At 43.5% G+C, this 15,393-nt stretch overlaps 1 protein-coding gene across 2 annotated transcripts in view; it reads left to right on the forward strand.

The window, feature by feature from the left end:
• Positions 1-352: 352 nt before the first annotated feature.
• Positions 353-15,393, forward strand: part of htr4 (5-hydroxytryptamine receptor 4) — a 189,614-nt gene continuing 174,573 nt past the window's right edge. For both annotated transcript variants that reach the window (XM_072396320.1, XM_072396321.1), the window contains exon 1: positions 353-687. The gene's annotated coding sequence lies outside the window, so the exon portion shown is untranslated. The remainder of the gene's footprint in view (positions 688-15,393) is intronic.

Genomic DNA, 15,393 nt, shown 5'->3' on the forward strand with positions numbered 1-15,393 from the left:
GTTCTGGTGTTGGTCCCTGTGGGGGAACAGGTTATCTAAGTGCTGCTAAAACACCAAAAAGGACAGTCTGGTTGGCCTCGTGGGTTAGGTTTAGGCTTTTTGGTGTTTGCATATAAAGGTCAAAAGGTGGCTCCTTACACGTGTTCTTTGAGTCTGCCGGGCACGACAGCAGGGGCAGCCTCAGTCAGATGGATCATGGTGGTTTAATGTCGTATCCCAGGGACGGAGACGGTGCCTGAGCGCCAGGGAGAGAGGGCTTCCTTCACTTCACGGCCAAAGAAAAGAGGAGGGACTAGAGCTGAGCGGGTTAATGCCCGCTGTTGGGTTCAGACACAGCGCAACATCTCTGGCTCTCTGACTTCTGGCTCAACACGCTCCGCTAATACCTGTGAAGTCTCCCTATTTCAACTCGAGGCTCCCACTCTTTCCCCCAGAGTGTTACTCCGAGCGCGCGGCGCACATCTGTCCTTTTGCGCGCGGTCATTTCTCCAAAGTCCGGCTCGGCTCCGCTGCGCTCATCTGAGCGGTCCTGAGCGTCAGCCCCAACCTCCGGCTGTAGCTTTGCCTCTTCTTCAGGGTCAGTCATTAGTTTCGCTTTAACTCGGACTGAAGACCTGCGTGATTTTGGCTCATGGGGATTTAGTCTCGTGGCATGCTGTCAGGACCCGGCGCCTCATCACAGAAATGGTGAGTTAAATCCTTTTTATTCTGGTTTCTGTGCGTTCGCCTGCTTCAGCGCAGATAAAGTGACGCGCACACGCCGACGATGTCTGTCCCCACCTGTGACTCCGTAGTCTAAGCTATGAATTCCAGCCAGTTTTTGTGATATTTTGGTGTATTTTAGGGTCTCTTCAGCACCACTTTTGCTCTCTGTAATGATGCTTTCTGTCCGGTGGGATTTACAGCATCAATCCCTCAACATGACATAACATTTGCCAAAGTTGTCTTTGACTTTCAGTGTAACACGCACGTGTTGCGCCCGTCAGTCTGCCTTGATTTGGATTACTTTTCCATACGTTTGACCCGGGCTGTGTTAGGCAGGGCTGCGCCCTTTTATGTCGATCAGGGATCTATTGATAAGGAGGGCTGTAGATGCACAAAGTGTCCCGACTGTCCGCTGTCACATGCTGCGTGCGTGCGTGCTGAAGCAGGAGGCTGCGGCGAGCCGCTGGATCCAGTAAGTGGGTTGTCAGTGATGGCAAATCTCTTATTTTGCTGGATTAGGGGAGTTTATAGCATGTCTGAATTTGTCTGCTGCTTCAAATCCTTTTTCAGTTGTCAAAAGAAGATTGTAAAGCTGGAATGAATTACCACCTGGGTGAAAAGCGGTTCTAAAACATGGAGGTTGTTGTTTGAATGAAGCAAAGTGTGCACTCTTATGAGAATAATCATCATTTTGAGACCTTTGCATGTTCAATCAGAGATTCTCCCACTGCTGTTGACCTTGAAATTTCAGTTTCCTTTTGTGTTCTCGCACATTAAATCCAAGGACTGCACGGTTTCCCTGAAGCTGTCATTTCATGACTTTGTTTCACACACTTCCAGAACAATTCAGTCTCTGAGATGAAACACTTCACCTTAACTTCACCAATTTTGCTGTGCAGTTACCTAATGGCTTGAATTGCAATCATTAGGTAACATTTATGGATCCACAGCTCAAAGGTTCAGGTACAATGTGCCGTTGTGTCACCTTTAAATGCTGATTGGAGGATTGCGGCTTTATAATTTACAGTTCTCATTCTGTGGCTCGCCCACAACTATTGGAGACAGTGGAGAGCAGCCAGATGACTGCTGGTGACTTAATTTTCCAGGCAAATGACCCCAGGTGTCATTGTTGGTGACAGGAGTCTCACACATGAAGTCAGGAGAGTAAAAGAAGCTTTCTGATATGCTGCATTCTCCCACAGTCTAACAAGAAGAAGCTATTCTCCAGCTGTGTCTGTGATTATATTAACTTTTATGACTTTGCTTTACAAGTTGACCTCCGGCATGTGTTTTGGAAGCTATATGCGTGCATGTGCTCCAGTGTCAGTGCCTTACATGCTGTTGTGTTGGCACTGGTTCGATTTCTGCAGCCTGAATCCAACTTTTATGCCACATTGAGTAATAAACAAGTCGATTTTCAGCCATAAAAGGTTAGCAAAATATTCTTGGATATGTATCTTTCATTATGTAGCAAGTCGGACATAAATCTTCAGATGGAATATTGGGCTCTGGGAGAAAGTGTCATTAGTTTTTGACATTTTATGAAGTGCGTTTTACTGGGAGAGAGTATATATTTCATCTGCTATGGGATTAGATGTGGAGAAACTAGAGGAAGGGATGGAGAGGTAATTGACAGTAAATAAGCCTGCAAAAGCTGACTTTTTTTCAGGAAAATAGCCAAATAAATCCTTCGTCCTACTCTGGGTTTTCATTTCTTTCTGGGAAAGTGTTAGATTAACTTGAGTTGGTAAATATGGTAAATAATATAATACAATTTAGATGAATAAATGCTTAGTTTGTGGAGGACTGTCCTTTTCTGCAAGTTAACAGCTTAACTTGTTAAGAAAGTTTTTTTTTTGCTTAAAATGAAGTGATTTTTGATCCACTAGAGGGCAGAATAAATGATTCAGAGTCTACCAACTTCAGTGCAGTAGTCAGCTGCTTATTTTAGGGTTTTATGACACATTTTCACATGAATATCTGTGCTTTTGGTTCTGCAGGGTCGGCCTTGCTGCCCTCTGTCTTCTTAGAGTGTGAGTTGCTTGAATATGTGCGTATGAGCTGTTATGGATGACTTATCCTGATGGATCAGCACGCCAAAGCAATCAGATGAAATTGCCTGAGAGCTTTGAAGAGCTGCAGTGTGTGTGTGGCTGGGGGTTGCTTATGAGAAATGTATCTTCACTATTTTCCTGGATAATATATGCTTATCTCAACAAGGGTTAAAGTCGGAGTGATCTGCTCTTGACGCTGAAACACGCAGTCCATCCATCCTCTTTAACATCGTCTGTTCTTGCAATCAGTGTGTGGTTATTAGCTATTGATAGCATGAGAGCTATAGAACAGCGATAAAGGAGGAGAAAGGACCTCTGAAATGGAGCAGCTTGGTAACACACAGTCCGGTACACATTGTACAGAACGACAGGAGACCCTGAGTGCAGCACATGAAGTCCAGTATATCACTCAGTAGTTTATCATCATGTACACTGAGGGACAGTCTGACAGGCTGCATGCAGGGGAAAAGAAAACGCTTTAAGGTGCAGATGGTGGCTGAAATGACGTTAGAATTTGTTTGTTTTTTACTGTGGAGTTGGGATTTTTAACATGCTGTGAAAGACTTCTTCTGGCAGCGAGTTGAATGTAGTTTATTTTCATAGCATTTATCCCTCAAGTCCCTTAAAGGGGAACTCCGGTGTTTTTAAACCTTATTTCTGGCATGAAATACGTTCATCTGCTCACAGAGAACAGTTTGGTGAAAGTCGGCGTCCTTCAGAAGATATTTAGATAACTGGAGATCCATATAACGGAGTGAACGGGGCTTAGAGGATGCAGCCTCTAAATAAGGCATTATCTGTCTTTATTTCACCAATACTTTAAGAAGAATGAATGAATGAACGTGTGCTATAGCTCTGTTAGCTCATAGCTGCTGTTATGTGGCTACTTGCAGCTATAGGAGAGCTAACGGAGGGATTTCTACACAGGCACTCTACTGGGACCACTTCATCCACACGCCCCCCTGCAGCACAGTTTATTCACTCCGTGCTCTGTGACAGTCGGCTAACTTCACACAGAGTTTGCTGCTGATAGTTTTGTGCAACATGGCAGGATATTTATCAGATTTTGACAACGTGAACGACGACTTTGAGTAAGATGGACGTTCTTACCGGAGTGAATGAGCTGTGCTGCAGGGGGGCGTGTGGATGAAGTGGTCCCAGTAGAGTGCCTGTGTAGAAATCCCTCCGTTAGCTCTCCTATAGCTGCAAGTAGCCACATAACAGCAGCTATGAGCTAACAGAGCTATAGCACACGTTCATTCATTCATTCTTCTTAAAGTATTGGTGAAATAAAGACAGATAATGCCTTATTTAGAGGCTGCATCCTCTAAGCCCCGTTCACTCCGTTATATGGATCTCCAGTTATCTAAATATCTTCTGAAGGACGCCGACTTTCACCAAACTGTTCTCTGTGAGCAGATGAACGTATTTCATGCCAGAAATAAGCTTTAAAAATACCAGAGTTCCCCTTTAAGAGTAAAGGACATCAGGAAGAGCTTTTCTTGGCTAAAAACATGTAATTTCTCTGCAGTTACCTACCAAGTGTTTTTCAGAAGTTTGTGGCGTTAATCAATGCTCGATAAGCTAAGACTTTATTTATCCCACAGTGGGGAAGTTCAGTGAATTGTGGCGTCGCTATGGTGACGTAAGATCGGGACTTGAGGCGAGTTGGTCCCTCCCTTCAGAAAAGTACGCTGCTGCATTGATGGACTAGTATTAGATGATGAATACACAAAGTGCTCCACAGTTTCAACTGATCTGTTTCAGCTTTTAAATGGACCTTTTTGGGGTTTTGATTGGTTGCTCAAATGTCTTTCGAGCTGAAAGCACCGGGCGAGCCAGCTATCGTGATGCTGGGTTGAGACCAGCAAGCACAACCTTTGCTTTAGGTCCGGACTCATAAATGAGCTCCACAGCCAGAGACATGTTCTCTCAGCTGGAGGTTCTCCAGAGTGACGTCTGGATGGAGCATTGTGTGAATACAGTCTCTTCATCAGGGGACGTCACATTAACTGTGATTAATTCAACAGAACTTAAGCCTAAATGAAGGACTCGTCCTTAGATCTATGGATTTACATGAAGCCAAATGAAAAGATGTTGCTCACACTTTCTCTCTGCTGCTCAAAATGAGCTTATGCAATTGTCCGGCCTTTCGGGTTAATTGCTGAATTTTCTGGGCACACAAACACAGACTAACTAACATTTGCAGAGGATCGATAGTCACTTTTCTGTCTCCTACACCCCCTCTCACTGCCTGCTTCTGCTTTATATCTGCTGTGGGATCACACCTTCCAGGTCGACTTACTTAGAAAGGCTTAGAAACGGCTGTTTGGACGGATTGAATCGCTCCAGACTGAGTTTGTAGGACAGTGCACCAGGATAAAGACTAGAAAAAAAGCCGAAAAATGACTTTTTACTCAACACTTTTTGTTGAAAAGTGACACATGCAGTCTGGATCAGTGCTGTGAGCAATGTGGAAGGGGCTCTCGATGCCTTTTGTCTGAGTCACCATTGTTATTGCTGCCATCCTCAGAAAAGGGGCTATTTCCTCGAGCAGGACGCTGCCAAAGGATGGATGCAGAGTGGAAGACGGCTGCAGTGACGCATCCACTTTGGGGGAAATGAAGTGTCTAAAGGAGAGTCGGAAGTGTGTTGTACTGACAAAAAGGGGGAAACTGCTGCTTTTGCAATGAGCTGAAGAGATTTGGGGGGGGCTAGGCCCTGCATGTCTGAGGGAAATGGGTCTGATCCGTTTGGAGGCTTTAACTCAGCTTGTGGAACGTGAAAGAATGGACTTTCCTCTCGAAGATATCCTCCTTTCTGGCATTTCTCTTGCTCATTTCCCTTCAACATGTTGGCCTGTAAGCAGCCTGTTTACAACAAAGTCAGTCTTCTGTAAACAATGTAGAAAAAAAGAAGTTATTGTGTCCAAGAACACTTTCAGAGGAATAACTCATATTCTAAGAGAGAAACACACAGAAAAGACATTAAAACGGTTTATTTCCTTTCCTTTTCTCGGTGCGTCATCTGGTTTATCTGATCATTTTCCAGCAAAATGCTCCATTTCATTACAACTCGCGTCTTAATTGTTATGATCATACATTCGGGGTGTTATCAGCTGCTTAATTACTGTGATTCAGGAAAGAAATCACCTTAACTGCATAAGATGGTGCAAAAGGAGTCGAGCAGTGCATTAGAAAAGATAAACGCCCACTTGAGCTAAACTTGGATGATGGAGTGTTTTTGATAATCTCATAATTAAAGATTAGCATTAGCAGTTGTCTCTTGGTGTAATTTTTTCAATAAAAACACATGGAGAAATGGTAAAATGTAACATATTTCACGTGACATTTCACTCTCACACTTTTTACTACAAATAAAAATGCTAACAGGACTTAAATCTTATAGCTATGCTCTGCAGACATCACGTACTTGGTGTGGAAACCAAGACTTTTTGTCGTTTGCTAATCTGTGCATCAGCAGTTGACAAAATGTGACCTTTTTCACTCCAAATAAGGGTAGATATTTGGAGTATGAATGGCTAGAAAAGCTGCAGAGTTCTTAAACTCCACTGGCTGCCCTTAGCCGCCCGCATCAGGTTCAAGTCCCTGATGTTAGCTACAAAGAGCTTAATGGAACGGCTCCATCTACTTGAAGGCTCTTGCAAAGGCTTCTGTCCCAACTGGGTCCCTCCGTTGGTCCCAGGATTGTCGTCTAGCAGCTCCTACACCACGCCTAAGACAATCCAAACTCTGTTCATGTGTCGTCCCACGATGGTGGAATGACCTACCGAGCGCTACCAGAACAGGGGCGTCCCTGTCTATCTTCAGGAAGCTCCTGAAAACCCAGCTCTTCAGAGAGCATCTCCTATCCCAGCACTTACCTTGTACTTCCCTCCCCCCTCTATCTCTGCACTTTATCTTTCTGCACTTCCTTCTATGCCTGCACCCTATCTCTACTCTGTCCCCTCTGACAGAGTCGGACTCCTGGGTTCCTTCTATGGAGCTTATTGTTAGCTTTTTATAAAGCTGTTATATCTTCATTTGTGAGTCGCTTTTGGATAAAAGCGTCTGATGAATACAGAAACAGAAATGGGTCATGCTAACAGTAGGCTGGCATACCAAAAGGAAAGGAAAAACTGGAACTCTGTCCCAGAATACACAGAAAAATTAATAATCTGCTTTTAAAATTGTGCCAATGAAATATTAAACTATATTTTTTTCAACTCTGTATAAACCAAAACAGTTTGAGAGCTCAGTTGAAGGGACAGCATTAGCAAACCTTTTCTTTCCCCCATCGACATTGACAAATGCATGAAACTGTGCAAAGACCAGAAGTATTATACAACGGAGCAGCAAAAGAATATCATTACTCTGAAGAATTGCCCTTTTGCTGCTTTTTCTTTGTTCAGGGCCAAAGAAGCCATTGATGCTGATTGGCCCATCCTGGCCATGGAATATGGAGGTGTTTCTGTGGTGGTTTGGGAGGCTGTACTGTACTAAAGCTGTATGCTAGTTGTAGCTTTGTGGAGTATTTGTCATTTTAGGGTGTTTCCAAATGGTGATGCCGTCTGCCAGGAGGATAATGCATAAAAACGAGCTCAGCAGTGATGTGGAACACTCGAACTGGCCCAGATTTAGCTGTTCACACCAGTTCTTTATGTGTGAAACAGTAAAACTGTTGTTCAGCTTTGTGTTTATTCATTATTTTGTTTCCCAGTTTTCTTTATGTGGATGAAAAGACCAGGAAATCTGGATATTGATGTCAAACTTCCCAATGATTATTGGAATACTATCTTTTTATTTGAGTATTTGTAGTAATTATAAATTGTATCTACAGAGGAGAGATTCATGCACAGCGTTTAAAAGTCTGAAAGCCAGCTGAAAGCCAGCTGAAAGCCAGCTGAAAGCCAGCTGAAAGCCAGCTGAAAGCCAGCTGAAAGCCAGCTGAAAGCCAGCTGAAAGCCAGCTGAAAGCCAGCTGAAAGCCAGCTGAAAGCCAGCTGAAAGCCAGCTGAAAGCCAGCTGAAAGCCAGCTGAAAGCCAGCTGAAAGCCAGCTGAAAGCCAGCTGAAAGCCAGCTGAAAGCCAGCTGAAAGCCAGCTGAAAGCCAGCTGAAAGCCAGCTGAAAGCCAGCTGAAAGCCAGCTGAAAGCCAGCTGAAAGCCAGCTGAAAGCCAGCTGAAAGCCAGCTGAAAGCCAGCTGAAAGCCAGCTGAAAGCCAGCTGAAAGCCAGCTGAAAGCCAGCTGAAAGCCAGCTGAAAGCCAGCTGAAAGCCAGCTGAAAGCCAGCTGAAAGCCAGCTGAAAGCCAGCTGAAAGCCAGCTGAAAGCCAGCTGAAAGCCAGCTGAAAGCCAGCTGAAAGCCAGCTGAAAGCCAGCTGAAAGCCAGCTGAAAGCCAGCTGAAAGCCAGCTGAAAGCCAGCTGAAAGCCAGCTGAAAGCCAGCTGAAAGCCAGCTGAAAGCCAGCTGAAAGCCAGCTGAAAGCCAGCTGAAAGCCAGCTGAAAGCCAGCTGAAAGCCAGCTGAAAGCCAGCTGAAAGCCAGCTGAAAGCCAGCTGAAAGCCAGCTGAAAGCCAGCTGAAAGCCAGCTGAAAGCCAGCTGAAAGCCAGCTGAAAGCCAGCTGAAAGCCAGCTGAAAGCCAGCTGAAAGCCAGGTTCCAATCCATGTTCCAATCCATGTTCCAATCCATGTTCCAATCCATTTCGGTACCAAAGTGCTTTACAGCAGATAATAAATAAAGAAAAGAATAAGTACAAAACAATAAAATAACAGTAAACGCAATAAAATACAGCAAAATTGAATAAGATAATATAAAAGAGTCACCATACTACTGGGTATTAAAAGCCATCTGAAATAAATATGTTTTTAGCCCTGATTTAAAGAGGCCCAGGTCAGAAATAAGATACATCTCGGGGGGGGGGAGCTTATTCCAGAGCCTGGGGGCAGCAGCAGAAAAGGCTCGGTCACCCCAGGGTTTGTATTTTGACCTGAACACTTCCAGCTAAAGTTGATTTGTTGACCTCAGAGCTCTGCCAGGGTTACAGTTAAAAGCTCAGATAAATACGATGGGGTGAGGCCGTTAAGAGCCTTAAAAACAAACTTTAAAAGTTTAAAATCAATTCTATAAAGGACAGGAAGCCAGTGAAAGGAGTTAAGAACAGGAGTGATGTGCACAGGTCTGTTAGTGTTGGTTAAAAGCAGCATTTTGCACCAGTTGAAGGCGACTGTAGTTTCCTTTCCTCTCACACTTTTGGCTCCAAGGCCAAATGTTCAAATCAATGTTTTCAGATGTTTCTGAACCATCTGTTTGAAGCAGATTCTTTCATTGACAGCAACAGCTGATCCATGTAAACATTACATTCACATGTGTGTTAAAAACAGCTGCTGTGTGTTCTGTCCATCAGCCGCGTTGCCGTGGTGACGGTGCCTTCAGCATTCTTTGAGAGTCTGGGCTGAGAAATGCTCTCTGACTTTGTCTCAAACCTCTCCAGTTTGTGGGAAAAAACTATAGCCGCAGTTGTTCCCGTGGTTTTAAAAGCAGCCAGGCTTTGCTGAACAGATCGGTGCATCGTTTGTGTTACTGAGGCAAAGAAAAGCTGCGTTTTTTTCAGCTTCAGGGAGTAACTGCTGCTCTGAGTTTGCAGTTCGTCGGGCAGGTGGAGGGAACTCCTGTGATTTAGAGGCTTCTAGCTGAAAAAGTAAACTTCAGGCTATGAAAGTCTCATTTATGAGTGAGAGGACTAATTTTTCTACGTTTTGATGGTAAAATGATGCCTCCTGACCCACTATGAACCTCCCAGACCCCTCAGGTCATCTGGATCCGGTTCTTTATCAGTTCCCAGAGTCAGAACCAGACCTGGAGAAGCTGCATTCAGCTTCTATGCTCCACATGTCTGGAACAAACTCCCAGAAAGCCTCAGATCAGCTGAAACTCTCAGGATTTAAGTCCAGGTTGAAGAAACATCTATTTTCAGCTGCATTTGAATAAGCTTGAGTTTCAAAACGTTTTTAACTATTGATTTTATCTTTCATATATATAATTTTTTCAGATTTTATCTATTGTTCTTATTTCTTTCTTTTGCTTGAATTAAGTTTCTTGTTTTAATGTCTCTGTAAAGCACTTTTGAATCACCCTGTCGTTGAATTGTGCTATAAATAAACTTGCCTTGCCTACGTTTTGATGGTAAAATGATGCCTATGGGTTAAATTTTGTGGAGTGGACACTGTGATATTAGAAAGTATTAGTACAGAATGTCACAGATAACTTTAACATTAAAGGAACACCGAAGGAAAGTACCACGGTAACACACGGAAATACACTGAAAATAAATAAGACATAACAAGAGACCGATCCCTGGACAGGGTTCATAAAAGGAGAACATGCATTTTACATATTTTCTTCTGTATATTGGGGGGGACAGGTTGGTATTTTCTCAATATTGGGGGGGACACGACCCCCCCAAAGAATGCGTGGTTACGCCATAGTATTTGAATGATGGGAAATGCCAGATAAAGTCTATCACAAAAGAGTGCCCCCTGAGGTATTTCCCCCCTGTATAGCTGGTGTTCTGTTGTAGTAATTCCATGTAAAACAGCTAAAATCAGCCTTTCCCATCTCTGCAATGACGCTTTCATCCATCTTCTGCTGAACAGTAGAGGGCATAGTTCCATATATCAGATGTTGGAGTGACAGACTGTAGTAACGAGGCGTAACAGCTGCTTTCCAGCCAAAAGGGCTTTTAAAGTGAACTCTGATGGAAAAGACGTCTCAAGCTGCTTATTTTGCCCTGATTACACACTTGAAAACAAAACCACACAAATACATGTGTACACAGACCCCCCCCCACACCAAAAAAAATATTTAAAGGCAATTCTCGCTGTCACATTCGGTGCCAGATGTGTATTTATGTGTATTTTCGTGGCTAAAACTGGCAGAAATGGGCACACACAGTATCTTTTTGCTGGATTTTTGCTGTATTGTGTATTGCTCATTTGCATATTAATACACAGTTTGGATCACAGCTAAATAGGCACGATGCTGAAAGCAGCAGCAGAGAAGGAGCAAGATTTAACCAATAATAAAAGCTGTGAAGTATTTAGTCTGGTTTGGAGATGCTCAGGAGGGAGGAAGCGATGCAGAAACGGATCATCGTGCATTTGCTGTTTTCTGAAAGCCCCTGAGCCAGAAGATCTGAATAATCTCTACATGTGTTTTCTTTTAAAGCTCTCATCAGAGATCCTCCACGGCTGCAGCTAAACATCATTTGATACCCACAATTACTGTAAATAAGAGAATATATTGAAAATCGATGATGAGAAACAGAAAATAAAGAATTTGCTACATCTTTTGGTAAATTATGAGGCCTTTTTTCCATTTAAGCCCCATATTAGGGTTACATATTATAAGTTTAAGTGGAGAAACGACGTATGCAGGATTATTGTGTGTTTTCATGGTTTATGCACCTTGTTAACCCGGTTTAATGATACCGTATAAACTAAAGTAAGATAAACATCTTTGTGTATTTAGGGTGTTAGTCCTGTGAAGTTGGAGGTTTTTCAAAGACCAATGAGACGTTGATGGATGATGGATCATTCAGGGGTAGAAATAAGGGGTGTTTGCACATTTCTCCATCATAAACGCACTCCTTTTATCACATTTATCAACTATTTTTACCCAAATATGCTCTGAAATGTGCCCGGTGAAGCCAGGAATCGTACTAATAACCGACTGGTTAGCTCTAAGGACGACAGCCCCAGCGTGATGTCTGTTAAACGTCTGTATTTGAGTTTTGACCCACTCGTTTTGACCCACCTGCTGTGGGGCAGAAGCATTTTGACAGCTGTCAGATCTCAGTTCAAAGTGGAAAACAATAAGAAGCATAAAAATACACTTTTATCATCAAAATGAACCAGGAGTTGAAGTGTTTCACACCACAATGAAGTCTGTCTGAGCTGTCAGACAGAAGGGAAACATCCTGCTGGAGACCGACGATTGAAAAACTAAATCAGACCATAAAAACGTACGTTTTCGGGGTATTTTTCCCGTCCTGCTGCTTTTCTTACTTCTGCTTTAAGGAATATCCGCCTGACAAGTTCATTTCCAAACTGGGTCAGTTACAGCTCCACAAAAGTGAGGTCAGGGAGCAACCTTCGGCTGCATGGATAAGGGACATTTTCATTTTAAAATGATAATTCTTCATCAGAGAGGGCCTGACTCAGTAGATGCTGGATTCAACAGAACTCCTGTTGTTTCCGTAGCTGTTAGAGTGTTTTATTCTGGTGAAGAAGACTTCAGTTTGCCTACATTTCCAACCACTGAGTCTGAGATCTGATTAATTCCTTTAAAGTTGATCCTCCTCCACCTCAGCTCACGCTACATTAGGGAGGAGTGTGTTGGATCCTGCAGCGTTCTGCTGCTCTGCTGTAATCTCTTAACTCTGCCAAGTTTCAAGCAACTTGTCACATCTGTAGGATTAAATTTTTTATTTGAATACAACAAACAAAAAACTAACCTCAGAACACAAAAGACTAAATAATAAAAAACCTGACGAGGGGGAAGAACCAGAGCAGCGAGGAACCAGAAAACAAAGATGATGGAAGATGAAGGATGACAAGGAGGGAGCTTCACAAAGGACTTCATGTTCTGAGGAGAACGAAGGAGGAAGTAACTGCAGCCGTGGCTGATCGGGCGGATTCCCACTGTAGGAACCTTCAGGAATAGCATTCGGACATACAGGAACTCTGGACCACGGCCCTCAGGAACTAGGGACCACGGCCCTCAGGAACTAGGGACCGGCCTTCAGGAACTAGGGACCACGGCCCTCAGGATCTAGGGACCACGGCCCTCAGGAACTAGGGAACACGGCCTTCAGGAACTAGGGACCACGGCCTTCAGGAACTAGGGACCACGGCCTTCAGGAACTAGGGACCATGGCCCTCAGGAACTAGGGACCACGGCCCTCAGGAACTAGGGACCACGGCCCTCAGGAACTAGGGACCACGGCCTTCAGGAACTAGGGAACACGGCCTTCAGGAACTAGGGACCACGGCCCTCAGGAACTAGGGAACACGGCCCTCAGGAACTAGGGACCACGGCCCTCAGGAACTAGGGAACACGGCCCTCAGGAACTAGGGAACACGGCCCTCAGGAACTAGGGACCACGGCCCTCAGGAACTAGGGACCACGGCCTTCAGGAACTAGGGACCACGGCTCTCAGGAACTAGGGACCACGGCCCTCAGTTCCTGGAACCTTTTCAGGAATAGGGACGTTTTTTCGTACATTCGGACATACAGGAACTAGGGAACACGGCCCTCAGGAACTAAGGACCACGGCCCTCAGGAACTAAGGACCACAGCCCTCAGTTCCTGGAACCATTTCAGCTCCTTCAGGGTCTTTTCTGGGCTCCACAGGAACATGACGTAGGTGTTTGGTGGCTGTAGCTCCGCCCCTTGTCTGAAATGTTTCCTCATACGACACGGACCCAACCGGCGCCTGTTTAATAAGTTAAACTTCGTCTCCTTTGTCTGCGGCGCTCTGCTCTCCTTCTTTCCTCCATGAAAGGAAGAAGTATCGCTGCTGCTGGATTCTCCGTCTCCTGACTCTCGCTGTGCGCTCTTCCAGCCTCCATCTCAGACGCCTGATGTGATCGTCCATGATTAATATCACCGCCATGCAGACCATGAACACGGTGGCCTCCTCCTCTCCATGTTAGCTTCTTGGTGCTGTTGTTTTCTTCTCTCCTTGATTTAGCGGGTTTTGTTTTGTTGAGTGGCGAATTGTCCAAATGCGGCTGATTGTGTGCAGACGGGATTGAAAGGGAAACAGCATGAAGTAGCCTAAGAACACAGAACAGTAAGACTAAGAAATGATTAAAGACAAGGAAAACATTACGTTATTTTATAGAATCCAAAATGAAAAATGGGACCTTTTAACCTTCCTGATTTATTCCTAAAGTCCAGATTTGTTGAGTTAAAATCTCTGAAGTCACCTTTAAATTAAACCAAAATATTCTGTCACCTGAGTCCTTTCCAGCAGTGTAATTATTCCCATATTTGTTCAACTCCAGCATGTTTTACCACACTGAACTCTTCGTGCTTTCAGTCTTTTCAAAGCAGAGCATCGGCTAAGTTCCCAGACTGTGAGAAAGCTAATGCAGTCCTTCATTATTTATGCATGCAGGCTGCAGGCTGCTGGAGCCTTCCTTCACCTCTGATAAGACTCAGGAACTTTCTTCAAGCTGAAACGCAGAGAACAATGTTTCTCAGGTGTTTGCTCCTTTGGTGTTTTCTGTTGGGATCATTTTTCAATGGCAGGACATCTTCAGGCTTGTTTTAAGTTGCTTTCGCTTGTCAAAGCATATTTGCTCAAACTTTCTTTCTTATAATTAGACTTTTGTGGTAGATCTGTCATTTTTTAGCACTTTAGTTAAATCCACATTTGTCTACTTTCAGCATAGAGTTTATTTTTGGTTTATTTTATTTTAGGTTTGTTTTGTTTTATTTTATTTTAGGTTTTATTTTAGGTTTGTTTTATTTTAGGTTTATTTTAGGTTTTGTTTTTGGTTTATTTTATTTTAGGTTTATTTTAGGTTTTGTTTTATTTTATTTTAGGGTTTATTTTAGGTTTTAAGCTGTAATCCAGTTAATCTCATCATATAAACCTGCTGACTGTTAGCTTCTTGCAGTGTTGTTGAAAACATTCGAGACATGAAGACAAATATCAGGAAATACTGATGTTAGGCAGATATTTCTGTGAATCCCTGTTTATATCGAACATATACTACTACTGTCAAGGAAAAAAGCAAATATTTCTGAATTCTGGCCGTTATAAGTCAGGATAGCTGCATGAAATAGTGAAATAGATCGATTGATCAGTTACTTCAGCTTTAGTTTAGATGACTTCACCACTTAATGTTAACTCGCTCTTTGGAGCCGGAACAGAAACTTTCTCCGGGTCATTTCAGTTGAGTTGATGAATTTAATCAGAGCTCGGGACTGATTGGGATTTCTGCTGACTTTACCTTCATCTCAGTTTCCTTTTCACTCTGCTCACTCACATTTTACCTTTTTAGATGATGCTTTTCTCCCCTCCGCTTAGTTTCCTGCCTGAAGTCACTTCCAATGGCTGCAAATGTTAAGCAGAACCAGTCAGTAAGAACAGCATAATCCTGTGTAAAGGTCAAGAGCTCTTCTTCTGACCGTAAAGGGCTCATAAAGTCAGGTTTGAGACGGTGATGCGAGCTGAGCAATGATCCATGATCTCCACTCCAGTTCTGAGATGTTCAGCCTGGGGAGCAGAGTCCAGATTCACTTTAACGAGGTTCCGACCAGAAGCCAAGCAGAGCAGGATGGAAAAGGACGGAAACGGGGCGGCTATTCGGCCAGTTAAGGATAGAAATGTAAGTTATATATTCTCCAATCTTTGGATTATTTTTGTCAAAAAAGTAGAAAGCAAGGACTCATCACCCCAGTGTAATTATGCACTTATTGGTGTTTTCTGGCCACGTTTCTGTGGAACTTCTTTGATTCTCTGAACGTATAATAACTGATTTCAGTAAAGAATCTTGAACCAATTTGTCACATTTTTGTTTTAACTCATCTTAGTGGTAAATTAGCACCTGTTTCTGTGCAAGAATC

Source organism: Leuresthes tenuis, unplaced genomic scaffold, assembly GCF_036924035.1.
Source record: "Leuresthes tenuis unplaced genomic scaffold, fLeuTen1.0.hap1 SCAF_11, whole genome shotgun sequence".
Lineage (NCBI taxonomy): Eukaryota > Metazoa > Chordata > Actinopteri > Atheriniformes > Atherinopsidae > Leuresthes > Leuresthes tenuis.